The sequence below is a fragment of the Boleophthalmus pectinirostris genome, unplaced genomic scaffold (genome assembly GCF_026225935.1).
Source record: "Boleophthalmus pectinirostris isolate CB_2022bp ecotype Guang Dong unplaced genomic scaffold, ASM2622593v1 HiC_scaffold_2, whole genome shotgun sequence".
NCBI lineage: Eukaryota > Metazoa > Chordata > Actinopteri > Gobiiformes > Gobiidae > Boleophthalmus > Boleophthalmus pectinirostris.
The window spans coordinates 31,280,307-31,297,640 of NW_026571152.1; positions in this window are offsets into that span (position 1 = coordinate 31,280,307).

Consider the following 17,334-nt stretch of genomic DNA (forward strand, 5'->3'; position numbering starts at 1 on the left):
TGGCAGCACGTGAAGATGTCTCCTGTTAGAAATCAGTTCACTTTACATGTTCTTTCTTTCTTTCACATAATGGTGCACAGATACGATCTCGCTTTTGTAGAAATAACTTTTTCCTTGTAGCTGGCAGGTATATGACCTTGCTTACACACACAAAGAGAAGATATAGTATTGTAGAGAAAAAAGGACTTTACCACTACCAGAGAAACTTTGAGAAATAATTATTATCGCAATAAAAATCTGCAGTTCATAGCACTCAAGTTGAATTGGTGAGGCCCACTGTATTTGGTTGAGTGGTCCATTGTAGAACTGGTTTCAGAGGTTTAGAAATTTCTCCAGTTTCCATCTGAAAATCTGAAGGTCCATTCTCAATCTGAAGAAAATGCTAGAATTCCGACTCTCATGAGCTAAATAATTTTGGCATCTCTTATTCACAAATAAACAAGTGTGTTTTACAGTGTGGAGTAGGCACTGCATGCACAGTGAGTGTACTCATACTAGTTGATAAGAACTGGTGTTTTTGGATGTAGATAAACATTTCACACCTGCAGTCATTCTATTTATGGTTTGTGGTACAGGGCTGCGCCAAATATTGAACTTTTCCCAACTTTAAATTACTTGTTTTTATTTTGTTTGCACTGGGTTGAAGTTTCTGCCAGCACCGTTGCCAACTTTTCAAAACTGAACATAAACAGTAAAAATACAGGTATGAGTCTCACCACAATATATGTGCCTGTAAACTCTCTAATCAGTATGCCAGTCCATGCACGTGTGGAATAAGATCACTTTAAGATCACAGTTTTTTTCTCAAATAACTCAGGCTGTATGGAAGTGTAAAAGTGTCAAAAACAAAAACAACAAAAATATGTAAATAAACTACTCTATGAGGGGCTGGAGGATTTGCCACTTTCTTGTCTCTTGAAGATATAATTGCTCAGATATAAATCTCTTCTCTTGCTTCAAATCACTGTTTAAATTCCCAGATCTGATCTGTAACTTGACCTTTTGAGTCATCTTCTTGTCTCTATGGCGATAAAGAGGTTTAAGTGCCATAATGTTGAACATTCAAGGCCATGACATCTCTAGACACAAGCAGGTGGCGAACCCTTCACCTGAAAAAAAAAGTTACATAGTTATACCTTTAAAACAAATCAGACTATAAAAGCTACTGGCAGCCTCATTTATGGCATGTAGCCCACATTGTGTTTACAGTTTATTATATATTCAAGAGAAGCTAAAACTGAGCTCAAGAAGGAGTATGTAACAAAAAAACAGTTATACCGTAAACAAATATTTAGATGTAAAATAAACTCTAACTACTTCTCTTATTGGAGAAGTGTTTTACTGGGAATTCAGTAAATTCCTCTATATAGTGTCTTTTTCACTTGTTTCTTTCCTTTTGTTGTACATAATAGAGACTAAGATCAGCTGAAGTTCCCTCACCTGGGCACATTTTGTGCTCTTTATCCTCGTGTCTGAAGCCCATTAGTGTTTTTGTCTATTTGAACCATGCACTCTCCTGACACATCTCCACAGTGCATTATGGCACAACAAAGGCCTTAAACCTCTCCTCTTTTATCCAGCCTCCACATAGTGACACCGACCTCACACTGAGCTCTGAGCTGATTAGACTAAATAACAGGAAACACATTGTGTTGTTTTGATTACACACAATAAAATGGTGGGCTCTGCAAACAGTGAGAATTTCTGCAGTGATTATTCCAATTATCAAGGAGTGAGAGAAGACTCTGACTTACAGGAACTGTAGATTATCAGTAAATATTTTTTTTCAGCAGCATAAAATGTGTTTTTGAAGACAATCAGCCATAACATTATGACCACTGGCAGGTTAAAGGTACTGGTTAAACAGCACAAGAATCACATCAATGCCAAATATTGAACACACGCAGCAAGTTTCCTGGCAAACAAAAGGAGGATCTCATTCTCTTTGCGAACAAAGCATAATCACGTAAAAGATCTTTTCAAAGGTAATCAGGAAAGTCAACATTTGTTTACTCTATTTGGGTAAATTATTGCAGCCTATGGTACAGGGTACAATGGTATTTCATAGCTTTGTCAGAACATGCTCTCCTGTGCCAGTAGGGAAATTAGTTTTATGCATTTGACCCAACCTTCAGTCTGGACTGGACTATATCCAGAAAAAAAATTCCCTCTGGTCTATGGCTGGAACATTAAGGACAGTGGTAAGAAAGTGAAGTTACTACAACTTAAATTTCAGAGTTCATATCAATCTGTTGGAAAAGCACCAGAATCCACATTTCCAATTTAAATAACCCATGACAACTGACCACCCCACAAACCCCATGAACCTGATACACAGCTTCTCATGAGTCAACTTTATTTATATGCATTCTATCACGCCAAATATTTGAACAGATGGTTTGACAAAAATGGGGCTTGCAAATGCGCTGCTTCATGCCCTAATTAATATGCATACAGGGTTTTTGCTGGTTAAAATCTGTGTTTGCTGGATGCATCAAATTCACCGGGGCATCTTGTTAGGGATGAGGCGAGCATGCAGTGAGTGAGAGGATGTCAGGGTTTGGGCATAGGGAGCAGCTGTCAGTTTGTCTCTCTTGGCCATTGCACAGATTCAAAGTACTTGGCACGTCTGTCTCACTTGGCTGCGCCCAACAAAAGACGCTGGGAAAGAGCTGCAGCTAGACCATCAACAACGCTGCCCGAGCTTGCAACATTCCCCCAAAATATGTCGTTTTATATGGGAGCATCCATCTGTAAAACTAACACGGACTGATGTTTTAACAGTTTTTGGCGGTAGATTTGGGAGGAGGTCTCTGCTCTGTACTCTCGAAGCATGCTCGCAATCAGGAATTTGCCTTTTTTTTTCCAGTGTGGAGATGGCAGAAGTTGAGGTAGCATTTGAAAATCAGTTTTGAAAAAGGTTAAAGATGCACTGTGCTGGTTTTCTGGTCTGTTATAATGTTTTTTCCTCAGCAAAAATAAATCTGGGGTTATGTTTTGTTTCGTTCACACATGTTTAACACACAAATTGTACATATTTAGACTGTTTTTCTCTCAAACTGAAAACATTTAGTTCCACCACATGTGATATGGTAATACAGGAAGTGATCCATTGTGTTTTTAAACTACAAACACCTTTTCACTGCAAAAAGCAATCTCAGTAAAATAACTTTTTACTTTATTTTAGCTGATTTGACTTGACAAGTAAAATGATCTACCAATGGAATAAGTGACTTTTTTCTTAATTCAAGCAATATTTGATTTAGTTTCTTCTATTGTAAGTGCACTGAGTTGTTGTTGTTCTTATTTTAAGTGTAGCAAGATGTATTTTCATATTTTTAGTAAAAAAAAAAAAAAAAGGCTTGTTCCACTGGCAGACAATTTTACTTGTCAAATGAAATTGACTGAAATCATAATAAAACTTTCTTAGTTGAAGTGATCTTAACTTGGATAGATTTTGTTTTGTTTTTTGTGGTGTTGGTGGTAGATTTGAGAGGAGGTTTCTGCTTTGTACTCCGTATGCAACTTTGCAACCGGGATTTGCCTTTTTCTAGTTTGGAGATGGTAGAAGCTGAGGTAGTGATTTAAAATGTATTTTGGTAAAGTGTTGAAGGTCCACTGCCCAAAATGTCTGGTACCTGCTTGTTGAGATGTTATTGTTTTGCCTGGATTGTTTCACTGTATGATATTAAGCAAATCCATCTAGAATGTATTCATTGTGGGTGTTTGTACAGCTCAAAAATACAGTAATTCCTTCTGTGAATAAGGGCGACTCATAATGGAGCAGAAGGAGGAGCTGTTTCACTGAAAGTTACTTAGTTCTGCTTTAACATAATGTGGCCATAAAAAAGCTGATTTAGGAAGTCCAACAGGTGAGCTGTGCTGTTAAACAAGTCCCTCTCAAATTACTTTAAAGAACAAGCCGGCATTAGCCAGCTGTTTTTCACACACTCAGGCCATCGAGAAACTTGTGGGCCTGTTCCTGCATACACAGTGTTACATTACTGGTATGTTTCAGTAGGAGAGGCAACAGTGGTATTAGTGTTTTTTGAAAGCAGCACACTTAAGTAATACAGATAGAATGTAGAATACACCCGAGGAAATAATTCCATTGGTTGCATTGAACCTCCAGAAGTAATTTCAAAATAACTAATTTTCTCCAGTTAAGTGTCTGAATAGTGTTTATTACCTCCTTTAAATTAATTCACTGTGGACCTTTTCAGGGCATTTAGTCGGCGGCATATATCGAGAAAATTGCATCTAAAAGACAAAAGATGCCAAGCGTGGAAATGTGTTTAATTACAAATTTAGCAGCAAACTCGCTGAGTCACACAGTTTCAGTTAATATCCTCACATACTGTTGCTAACAAGGCGGGTGCTATAGAATAAAGACTGGCTGTAAATACATGAATATCCGCCTATTTACTATTCATATGCAAACAATAGGGAGGTAGCAGGAGCCCTTGGGACTGAGCTTTAGTCATGCACTGCAGGTACACGCATATATATCAGACCTATTTAGTCTTATATATTTAGTAAATTACACAAGCTGAGAGTTATGATTGGGTCCAAAAATACCGTCCCAGTGGATGTAGGAACGCACACAGTGTGAAAGCAAACTAGTGTACTCCACGTGTGTGTGCTGTGTATGAGCAAGTATCTGTGAAGTAAACTATGAGATGTCAACGACACCTGCAATGGAGTATAAAACTAGGTATTATATATATATATATATATATATATATATATATATATATATATATATATATATATATATATATATATATATATATATTATTTTTTTTTTTTTTTTAGTTACACTGTTTTAAATGGCCAAGGTGAATGCATTCAGAGCTTTAATATTATTATAGTTTTTGCATTATTTCGACAAGGATATGCAGACCACATTTTAAAGGGCCCATATTATGCTACTTTCTCATATGTGATAATGTTTCCTCATCAAAAACATACCCAGGATGTGTTTTGTTTTGTTCACATGTTTAACACACAAACCCTACATATTTAGCCCGTTCTTCTCAAAAAAAAAAAAAAAAAAGTCGTGTCATGTGGTAATACAGAAAGTGCTCCCATGTGTTTTTAAGCTGCATACACCTTCACTAGAATAAATTTTAGCCCTGGAAATGGCAATCTCTACTGAACAAGAGATAAACAGTAGCTGTTAACTTGAAAACAATCACTTAATGACATCACGAGGTGGATGTCAGGAGCATTTTCAGCTTTGGAGATGCCAAGTCTGGTTTTACGTCGTTTCACTTCATGTAAACCGTCTGACCTTGCAGCCTTAGATTTCATTGGCTCAATGGTAGGCAGGTACTTTTTATCATTTAACCAATTGCTGCTATTTGGTCGTGACGTATGTAACGCGCCACTAACTGGGCAAACTGGTATATTAAGCTTTTCCCAAATCCTGTAGGATGAAGGGCAATAACGTCTTTAACCTTGATAAATTAACCAAACATTCTCTTTATTCTGGCTTTAAATCTTCGATCTCGGGAATCGGTGACAGCACTGAATATTATGGCTCTTTGCTGATTGACTGGTGCCCGAACGTGCACTTCTGGGGATTTTGCAAACCATCTATTGTATTTGGATTTCTGACCTAGTTGCTGGAGAGAAATGAAATTGAGCGGAGGCACTAGGTGGCACCAGCCTGGCTAGTCAAGTCTAGTCCAAAAGATGAATGGATCAACACTTAATAACCTTGTTTGGTAGTTTACACAAGATGTTTCTGTCTCTTTTTTGTCATTCTTTTGAGTTTTAATTACATTCAAATTCTATACTTTCTAATTTCATAAAACTCTACAATTCTTATTTTATTCTATTTTTTTTTTAACTATATTTCCTTCATTCCACATATAATGAAAGTTGTAATAGCATCAATGGATCAGTTTGAAGTTTTTGCACTTTTGATGAGCACACATTAACGCCAAGCTGTGAAATCCATAATGTAAAGGGCACAGTGTAGCTATAAGACTGTGCAAAGATTTTGGACTAAACACAGAATTCTCGTTGCATCTGTTAGTATTGGCTGAAGCACTCGGAATACTGCAAAAAACATTTATCTTTCTGATGGCATTTTCTTGTCCATTGTCTTAGCATTCATACAGTGGTTTATATTTGGAGCTGCTACAAGATTGCACTGGCATTATCCAGAAGTGACCTGATTTGATTTAGATCTCATTAATCTTTCCCTCTCCAGCTTTCAGTCCATCTTCATTTCTGCGCGCTTGCCTGCTCCAACTGCGCCTCTCAAAGCTCAGACCTCCATGCCGACCTCTGTCTATCACACGTAGCGCCGTCTGCCCGTCTCCCTCTCCTGCTGTCCTCTGTGCCTCGTCAATAGCCCAGCACCAGCCATCATCTTCACTGAAAGTTCATCATTAGCAACCGCTCAAGCATTAAGGTCTAGAAGCAGCAGCAAGGCCCATCTCACTCTCTACACCTGACAAATTATGTAGTAGTAGTAGTAGTAGTAGTTGTAGTCATAGTAGTCATAGTAGCAGTAGTCGTAATAGTCATAGTAGTTGTAGTAGTAGTAGTAGTAGTAGTAGTAGTAATAGTAGTAGTAGTAGTTGTAGTCATAGTAGTAGTAGTAGTTGTAGTAGTTGTAGTAGTAATAGTTGTAGTCATAGTAATCTTAGTAGTAGTAGTAGTTGTAGTAGTTGTAGTAGTAATAGTTGTAGTCATAGTAATCGTAGTAGTAGTACTAGTAGTAGTAGTAGTAGTAGTAGTCGTCGTAGTAGTCGTTGTAGTAGTCTTCGTATTCATAGTCGTAGTCGTAGTAGTAGTAGTAGTCAGTAGTAGTAGTAGTCGTAGTCGTAGTAGTATTAGTCATAGTAGTAATCGTAGTAGTAGGAGTAGTCGTAGTAGTCATAGTAGTTGTAGTAGTCGTAGTAGTTGTAGTAGTTGTAGTAGTAGTAGTAGTAATAGTTGTAGTCATAGTAGTCGTAGTAGTAGTAGTAGTAGTAGTAGTAGTCATAGGCATAGTAGTTTTAGTAGTCGTAGTAGTCGTAGTAGTAGTCGTAGTAGTAGTAGTAGTAGTAGTCGTAGTAGTAGTAGCAGCAGCAGTAGTAGTAGTAGTAGTAGTAGTAGTAGTAGTAGTAGTAGTAGTAGTAGTAGATTAAATTAGTTTATTTGTCATTTTTACGTTACATAACAATGGAATTGTGCTTCACACAGCCACCACAATTTAGTGCAACAATAAAAGTAATATAGAACCCAATCAGACTCTGATTTAACAGCCTCACTGCTGTTGGCAGGAAGCTCTGGAGAATTAGGAGCAGTAGTTCTGTAGACCAACTTTGGCTGTGGTGAAGTGTGGCACTAAAAAATGTTGTCAGTAGAGTATAGTAGTGTGTACCTTTCTGGAATACCTCGTGAATACCTCAGCACTGGCCGTCATCTTTAACATCCTGAGTAACCAGTCAAGCGTTCGCTTCTCTTAGGAAGTGCCCCACAAGGCCCATCTCACCCGCCAAATTAAGTCATAGTATAGTAGTATTTAGTGTAGTAGTAGTAGTAGTAGTAGTAGTAGTAGTAATAGTATTAGCAGCTGTAGTCGTAGTAGTTCTAAATTAAATCAAACTAGATCAGATTAGTTGTAATTTTTATGTTAGATAAAAATAAAATTGTGTTTCATACAGACGTCACAATTCTGTGCAATAACAGTAGATAATAAAAGTCATATAGAATCCAATCAGACCTGATTTAACAGCCTCACTGCTGTTGGCACAAAGCTGCAGAGAATTAGTAGTAGTAGTAGCAGTAGTTCTGTAGACCAACTTTGGCCGTGGACATGGCGACGAATCAAAGCGTTGCACTAAAAATGCTGTCAGTAGACTGTAGTATTAAATGTAAATGCAGTAAATGTGTACTGTGTAACGTACCTGCAATGTTCCACAGTACAGTATTAAATGTATCCACACCTCGTGAGTACATCATTGGTAATCACTTTAGCATTCACTTCTAGAAAAGAGTGCATACCACATCTCACTCACATCTCACTCTCTCCATCCATCAGTCATATAAAGACATAGTATAGTAGTATTTAGCATACAGTAGCAGAATTAATAGTAGTAGTAGTAGTAGTAGTAGCAGCAGTAGTAGTAGTAGTAGTAGTAGTAGTAGTAGTAGTAGTAGTAGTGATTGTCGCAGTATAATAGAATGTCATAAAATATTTCATAAATATTTCATATACACGTTCATGTTCAATACATTACAGATTTGTATGTGGTTAGATGAGCCCTATTTAACTTCTCTTCTGGAAAGTGCTTCATGGAGATGTCATTGCTTTGCCCGGAAAGTTCCACAGTACAGCATTTATTGTATCCGCACCACACAAATATTCCAACACGAATCAAATCAAATCAAATCAAACTTTATTTATAAAGCGCTTTTCATACAAAAACGTAACACAAAGTGCTTTACAGTGATTAAAAACAATCCCGCATTTCCATCCACCCACCCACTTATCCAACCCCCACACCTGCCCAACTCCACACAACCAAACAACCCAGACACGCACACCCACTCGCGCACACACACACACACACACACACACACACACACACACACACACACACACACGCCCTAAGATAGTAAAATACATAAAATCCCCTATAGTAAAATGTGAGGCTGAATACAGGCGAACCAGTTGAGAAAGCACCATCAGAGGAGCCGTCTACATCAGGAGCAGAGAGACGTCCACCACCACCAGGAACCACCACAGGAGCCAGGGGAGAGATGAAGCCCAAGCACCAACTCTCCACCAGGAGCCCACGGGACAGAACCCGGCAGCCACAGCCGACCTCCGCTCCCGATGCAGAGGCTCCTACAGAGGAAACACTGGAAATCCTAAAAAATATGCCTAAAATAAATAAATATACTAAAATGTGTACAATAGAAACAGGTAAAAGTATAGAATTTAATCAAAAGCTAAGCTAAAAAGGTGGGTCTTGAGCCTGCTCTTAAAAACATGAATGTTCTCTGCAGCCCTGAGCTCCTCCGGCAGGCAGTTCCATAGACGGCACGAGCCATCACATTCACTGAAAGTTCATCATTAGTAACCAGTCAAGCATTAACTTCTCTTCATTCACTCTTCTCACCTGCCAAATGAAGTCATAGTAGTAGTATTTATTTTTGGCAGGATATTATATTATATTTTAGTCTAATAGGATGCCATAGATACATATTGATGTGTCTTTATAAAGATCATTTAAATTGTTGTTATAATTGTAGATTTTAATTGTAGTTAAATGTGGATTGTGTAATGTTTCTGCTGGAAGATTGTCCATGGATATTTCTTTGCTTTGCCTAGAAAGTTCAAACCTGGTTCATCAGCGGGTTTCACTTCGTGGAAACCTGACCTCACAGCATTACGATTCGTTCGCTTGACGGTAGGAGGGTACTTTTTTATCATTTAACCAATCACTGCTATTTGGTCGTGACATATGTAATGTGCCGCTAAAGCTTTTCCCAAATCCGGTAGGAAGAAGGGCAATAACGTCTTTCCCCTTGGTGAAATTCACCAAACATTCTCTTTATTCCGGCTTTAAATATTCGATCTCGGGAATCATTGACAACACTGTATATATGGCTCTTCGCTGATTGACTGGTGCCTGAACTTGCACTTCCAGGTTTTTTTGCGACTCGTCTATTGTATTTTGATTCCTGACCTAGTTGCTGGAGAGAAATGAAATTGAGCGGAGGCACTAGGTGGCTAGGAAAAGTTCCACAGTACAGCATTTATTATACCCACACCTCGTGAAAGCCCCAACAGCGGCTATCATTTCAACCCGAATCATTAGTAACCAGTCGAGCATTAACTTCTAGGAGAGAGTAGCCATGAAGTCCCATCTCGCTCTCCTCACCTGCCAAATGAAGTCATGAATCCAGCCGGTAACAAGGTTTGACATGAGATGCTTGCTGACCGCAGAATGGGGGCAGGGGAAACGTGCGTCGTGCCAAGAGCTGCTGGTGGCGTCACTAGAACTATTTTTGGGGTCCGGATTTTGAATTTTCTGTAGCCTTGTTCAATAATTAAAGTAGCCTTCCCGCTCGGTTTATAACGCGAAAAATACGATACGTGGGTTTAAGGAGGAGTGGAAAACGCAGCGCTGTGAAATGTTCAGCTGCAATACCACTTTGTTAAGATTAAAGTTTCAACTATCCTAAATATTTAAAGGACGTTTGAGGTTTTAACCATATAACAGTGTTCCCTTATTTTTCATGTAATCTAATTTATATTCATAACATTTTAGGTGATTAGTGTGCTTGATTAATCTTGTATTGTCTTGCATTCGAGGCTTGAGTGCTCAGATAATTCCTGTTTTCAGCCCCCATCTCAGACCACTGCTCTGTGTTTAGTAGCTTTTATTTTTTTTAAAATTCGGACTCCTTGTCACATAGTCATTTAACAGTAAAAAAACAAGTTAATGAAAATCTGCTAACAAACAAAATCTGTTTAGTGAAATGCCGCTTGACCTATCAATTTTGCAGCTCTGAACAGAAAGACAAAGGAACTGTTTCTGTCATTAAGCCGCTCTGTTTTAATTTGCACATTTTCAGCTGCAATATTTATCTTAAAATAAGTCATAAAATGGGAGCTGACATCACCGTAAATGTCATCTAAACAAAGAGCTGTGCAGATGTCGGCGCCTCCAGTGGATAGTCGCAGATCATGCTTGTGTGTAGTGGATAAAAAAATAAAATAAAATAAATACTACGCAGCTCTATCAAACCGTATGCATATCACAGTGTAAGGAAATTAAATTGGAGAATGAAGTAAGTATAGAGCAGTGGGAGTACGCTGGTGGTGGTGAAAACTGAAGTTGATTTGTAAAATGTCAGCTTGAAAATAAGTGATTAGAGTTTGCTCGAACTGTGCAAATCTGCAACAGCAACTTTATTCATAACACACTTTAAAAACAATACAGTTTGACCAAAGTGCTACAGAGCATAATGAAATAAGAAGCAATAAAAACAATAAAACAACATATGAATAAAAACAGAATGTAATAAAAATAACGAATAAAATGTCAACATCTCAAACTGTGTCAAAAGCCAAAGTGAACAAGCGCGTTTTAATAAGATATTTAAAAACAGATACAGAAGTGGTAAAGGCAGCTCATTTCGCAGTTTTAGAGCAGCCACCGCAAAGCCTCTGTCCCCTCACTCCAAATAAAAACATATTTTGAACACGACCGAGCTTGTAATGTAAAAACTTACTGTGATAAAATATAAAGGAGTCAAAAAGATCGAGGCAAGATCTGTTGAAATTAGAATAAAAGTTTCTTAATGGTTACATGGTTAAGCTCATTTCGACACACGTGGCGTCTTTGTCAGGGCATATCGATCGACAAAAGCTTTTCCATTACAAGCTTTGTCATCTTCACTATATGTTGAGATTTTGAGCCTTGAGGTACACCTGCTGTGGACTTCTATTAAGAAACCCTGAAGTTCTCACTTTTTTTCTCACAGTTTTTTTTTTTTCACTCCAAGTACACTCTGAGTGGGTAAATGGTGAAGGGAAACAACTATAATATGGTTAAAAGCTCTGAGAAGTGGCTTTTGTATAATTGGCCCATTTGAAAATCTAAATTCAGTTCACAGAGCACATTTTCAAATTCCAGGTATTTCACATTTAGGACACAGCAGCATGGACTGCTAAAATTAGACAACACATTTCAGAACAGTAATGGTCAATCCATGTAGACACAAATATATTTTTTGTTTTGCTAATTGTTATTATTCAAAGTGTGGTTTGCATAACACTGTAATTTGGCATTTCATTGACGCCTTTTGTGTTTTTGTTTTCTTGTTTTGATTTGAGAATAAATGTCAAAAAAAAAAAAAAAAAACATTCAAAAATCAAAATAATGTTGAAGGGTGATGTTTTAAGAATGATCCTGTATGCAGTTGTGTGTATTAACAGTAACTAATGAAAGATTTCTAGAATACATGTTGGTAGTACATGTTCAAATACAAATATTATTTATTCTTTAAAGGTGTTATTCGCTATCTACATCTCCAGAGGTTAAATTGCCCTGTTCCACCTTGTGATGTCATGTTGTGATCAGGGGTGTAGTGGGAGTGGTACACGGGGATAGGCTGTCCACCCATTTCTCCCAATGTGAAATATTTAAAAAAACAGGACTAAACCAGGTCTAAACCAGGACTAATCCAAGTCCTGGTTTAGACTTGGATAAGTCCTAGTTTGGACCTGGTTTAGTCCTGGTTTAGACCTGGTTTAGTCCTGGTTTAGTCCTGGTTTAGTCCTGGTTTAGTCCTGGTTCAGTCATTACTGGTTTTGTCCTGGTTTAAGTCCTGGTGTTGTCCTGGTACAGTCCTGGTTCAATTCTAGTTTAGTCCTGGTTTTGACCTGGTTTAGTCCTGGTTCAGTCCTGTTTCAGTTCTGTTTCAGTCCTGGTTCAGTCCTGGTTCAGTCCTGGTTTAGTCCTCCTGGTTCAGTCCTGGTACAGTACTGGTTCAATTTTGGTTTAGTCGTGGTTTAGTCCTCCTGGTTTATTCCTTCTGGTTTAGTCCTTCTGGTTTAGTCCTGGTTCAGTCCTGGTTGAGTAATTTTTGTTCAGTAGAGAATGACAATGCCATGTCTGAAATTATGCAGTGAAGGTGCATGGAGTTTAAAAACACAATAGAGCACTACCTTTAGCATCACATGACATTTTCTGTTTGAGAGAAGAGCTCATCACGAGGAAACAACATTATAACAGATCAGAAAATAGCGTAATATTGGCTCTGTAATGCGAATAGTCGTAAATGAAGGATATTCTTGTTAGTTATGTCATTTAGGTTACCATGCCACTCACTGTAATTGTAAAAAAAGAGAGAAAAAATAAACCCAATCCTGTCTTAATCCACCGTAAATTATTCATTATGTAATCTCACAGCGCTATATGCCAGCAAGGATAGTGCGTAAAAAAAAAAATCTGTACGTATCTGGGTTATGTCTGAAGCTTTACATTTTCAATTTACAGCACTTCCTTTCTTTTGCCTCAGTGAAAGCCAAAGCCAGATATTCCATCAACTATAATTTCACTTTGATATAGTATGCACATGTTCTTGTTAAAAATGCATTATCCTGGAGTGGTTTAACATACATGCGGACTTGTACAGTGTGAATATTACATGTATCAGCCCAGTTCATTTAAAAACATAAGGAGAGGCAGTTGACCCTTAGCTCCGGGAGTCAAGGACAGACTCGTGATAGATCATGAATAATGGCTTCGGAGGGTGACGCCGAGAATTAGTTTTGGAGATTTTGTTTCTATCGCCGCCAAAGTTTGTCCCTGTTATCTTCCCCTGCTTTAATGGCACATTCTCCCGAGGCTTATGGGAAACAAAGTGAAGAATGGCCAAGCTGATGTACTGTTACTAAGTCCTGATGTCTGGAGGATTGTGCCACTCAAGTTCCTTTGGAGACGCATTTGTTCTATTGGGGCTTTAAGAATGGCCTATTTAAAACCATTATAGTGTATATAGGCTTGCATACAAATGGATGTATATAAGCAGAGCCAGAGTTGTTACTATATTTCATCGCAAACACATTAATTTCTTTATTTCAGTACTGACTCTCTCATGAATCATTTAAAACACATGTAATTTAGGTATTATATGAACTGATTATTTGATTCATTATTAGGATTTCATGAAATATCTCATAAATATTGTGGCATTGTATTATAATAAAATACAGTATATAACTTCTCTGGTGCCATGACTTGTAAGTAAGTAAGTTTATTTACATAGCGCTTTTCACAGACATTTGTCACGAAGATGCTTTACATACTTATTCACTATATACCCGGTGGTACTATTGTAGCCACAGCTGCCCTGGGGGAGGCTGACAGAAGTGCGGCTGCCATGACCATTAGCACCATCGGTCAATCTGACCACCACCATCACTCACGCACACCACTTTCATACTAGGCAATGTGGGTGAAGTGCCTTGCCTAAGCACACAAGATTTTTTTTTTTTTTTTTTTTTTTTTAATGACAAGCGCCCCCCTGTGCCACCTAATTTTCCCAGTGCTCTCCCATCCAAGTACTGACCAGATCCAGCTTTTGCTTCTATGATATGATGGGATTATTATTTTATTTTATTTTTTTTATCTGGAATGTTCCACAGTATGGCGTTATTTAAATATGGGCTATTATTTATTTATTTATTTTTTTTGCTCAAACATACTTTAAAAACATGTATTTTTACACCTGCTTTTGTGTTTTGTGCCATCCTGTGGAACATTCCAGACAAAGTAATGGCATCTCCATGGAGATAAGTAGAAGAAATAGTGCATATCTTTTTTTTTTTTTTTTTTTTGTTTCTATCATTGCCACTTTTCTTTCCTATATCATGGACCAGTGACACATGATGTTACTGTTACATTAATTTGTTTTTTTTTTCTCAGTTGCCATGTTTACACATTCAGGTAACTTGGATTTTTTATTTTTTTTTTTTGTATAATTATATTTTTGCACGTTTCTTATGAATTTATCCTGGTAATTTAGTTCTTGTCTCCTTTTGTAATTCCCAAATTAAAATCACCTATCTCTCTTTGTAGTCTCTTGTCCCTCTAATCTGGGTCACGCATTAATTATTTTTGCACAAGATACAGTCAGTGGTTTAAAAAGGAAAATCTCATGCATCCTTTTCTTAATTTCATTTCCTTATCTTTTTATTCTATCCCATTCTTTTAGTACATTATGCAAATCCACTTAAGCCGAGTTCTTTGTCTCTTAGAAAGTAGTGTTGTTTTTTTTTGTCTATTACGAACCAACATTTTGTGCATCTGCGCATTGAGTTTTCTTGCTGATTCATTGTTTATACCTTGGCCTTCAAGGGATTTATCAGTTAAGAGCAAAGAGAGGAAAAAGATACAGCCTGTCCTTATCTGAGAAGCGGTAATTCACAAATGTAAAATGGGCTGTTGTCTATTATAATGAAGTGTACGCTCGCTATAGAAATACATAATACATAAACATAATACATAAGAGAAAATACTGTATCCTCTACGAAGATCCACTGTGCTATTTTACTTTCTTATTTTAATTCAAAGCAAATTAAAGGTGTCATGTTGCGTGGTGACTGTTAGTGCCATGTGTGATCCCTGTCATGTTCTCTGGTCTTGAATGGAAAGACACATTTTTCCTGCTCCCTCGGGCTGTCAGCTCTCGGAATTTAAATTTTCTAATTGAAGAATTAATGGAGTCAGTAATCAAGCAATTAATCCGTAGTTACAGTAATAGCATGCACGTTCTTTCTTAAGAGCTTTTTGTTGCAGATTAGTATGAGCACAGAATAGAAAGTCACATTTTTTGTTCATATTTTCCCGTCTTCAGGGGTTAGAAGTGAAGTGCATGCAGTAGGCTGTGTGCATTACAATGACAGTGGATTTATTTCATAGTTGAGACAAAAATGTAAATATTTCATAAATATTGTGGTATAGTTTTGAAGTTAAATGTGCTATGTAACTTTTTTGGTGTTACAGCTTGTAATGTTATGTTTTGCCTGAAATGTTACACAGTATAGCATTACTTAAACAATTTTTTACTATGAGCTCCACAGATTTGATCTGTAACTTGGTGAATTGGTGTCACCTGCTTTTGTGTTCTTGCCATATTATGGGACATTTCAAGCAAAGTAATGTTATCTCCATGGAGACAATTAGAAGAAAAGCTATATACACTTAAAATAAATAACTACTACTACTACTACTACTACTACTACTACTACTACTACTACTACTACTAATAATAATAATAATAATAATAATAATAATAATAATAATATAATAATATAATTATTATTATTATTATTATTATTATTATTATTATTATTATTTATTTATTTTTTTTATTATAAAAAAATGATGTAACATGCTATTTTGCTTTGAAGATTTAGATTTATTTCTGCTAATATTTTCTAAATAATTTTAATCTATCTACCATTTCCCTTGGCATTATTAAAGTCATATCTTATTTTATTATTCTGCTGTAGGTGTCTGCTATAATAATATATTATAAATCAAATGGAACAATTACAAAGAAATTGCAAGGTAAAAGAAGAATTTCCATATTTCAGTACGGACAGCTCCTATACCACTCATCCCTGCTTTCTGTTTATGGTCAGTTCATCATCTATGCATAAAAAAGTCACATCATCCACATAAAGACAGGGAAGGGCATCTGACATAATAGCCTGCAGATTCATTGTACTGTACATACATCTTAGAAACAAATACTATCACTGCAGCAATATTGTTTTGAAGTGTACTGTAGGAAATACTTATCTTTTTCTAGCACCATGGACAGCTCCAGTTTTTTTTCAGTTCACCATTTTCATATATAATTTTACATTTTTGACCTGATTGTCTCCATGGAGCTGCTGATGCTTTCCCTTAAAAGTTCCACAGTATGGCATTAAACATGTCTGTATCCATGGAAACAAGCAGATGACACTAACAGGCAAAGTTACAGGTTAGAAATGTGAAGAGGCGACCCTGCTTACATGCTTTTCTGTGTATTTTTGAGCATAAACACATTTAATTATTAATTGTATAAATGCAACATACATAAGTCTAATGCCATACTGTGGGACATTCAAGGCAAAGTAATGTTACACCAGAAATGTTACACAGTGCAGCTTTAAAATTAACCACAAGATCTTCAAAAGTATCACTTCAGTGTACCCTCAAAAATAAATAAATAAAAGTATGTTGTTTATGGAAATACGGGAAGGGCACCCAGCTTAAAAACCCTACACAATAATTGTACAGACAAATAAACAGACACAATATAAGCAACAATATGCTTTTGTTTGAAGTAAACTTGCAAAAGAAAAGATAAAAGAAAGTTTATTTTGGATAATTCTGCTGTTTAATCATCAAATGCATTCCCCAGAGTGCACCTGCTGTTAAGAGCTTGTGTGAGTTCTTCTTCTTCTATTTTTATATTTTTTCATTTTTGTGTCAAAGTTCTTTTAGTGGCACCGCAAACAAGAGAGTTTACCCGTCGTTTTTTTCTCCATGTTCCGACTGTAGCTGTAGAAGCAAGGGCCACGTTAAGTTCACTGTACTTTCTTTCATGTTCACATTGATTTGCTCACTCTGCTCTACTTTTCCTCCCACATCCACAAACATTCAGGTCAGGTAGATTAGAGATTCTATAAATGTTTCTCTCAGCTCCGAGTGAGTGCAGGATTCACCGAAGACCCAGGCCTGTCTCTTACACAGACAAAATGGCCACCTTTCAAGCTCGGTACTGTAATGGATTTAAAAGAGGCAAGTCAGGTCAGAA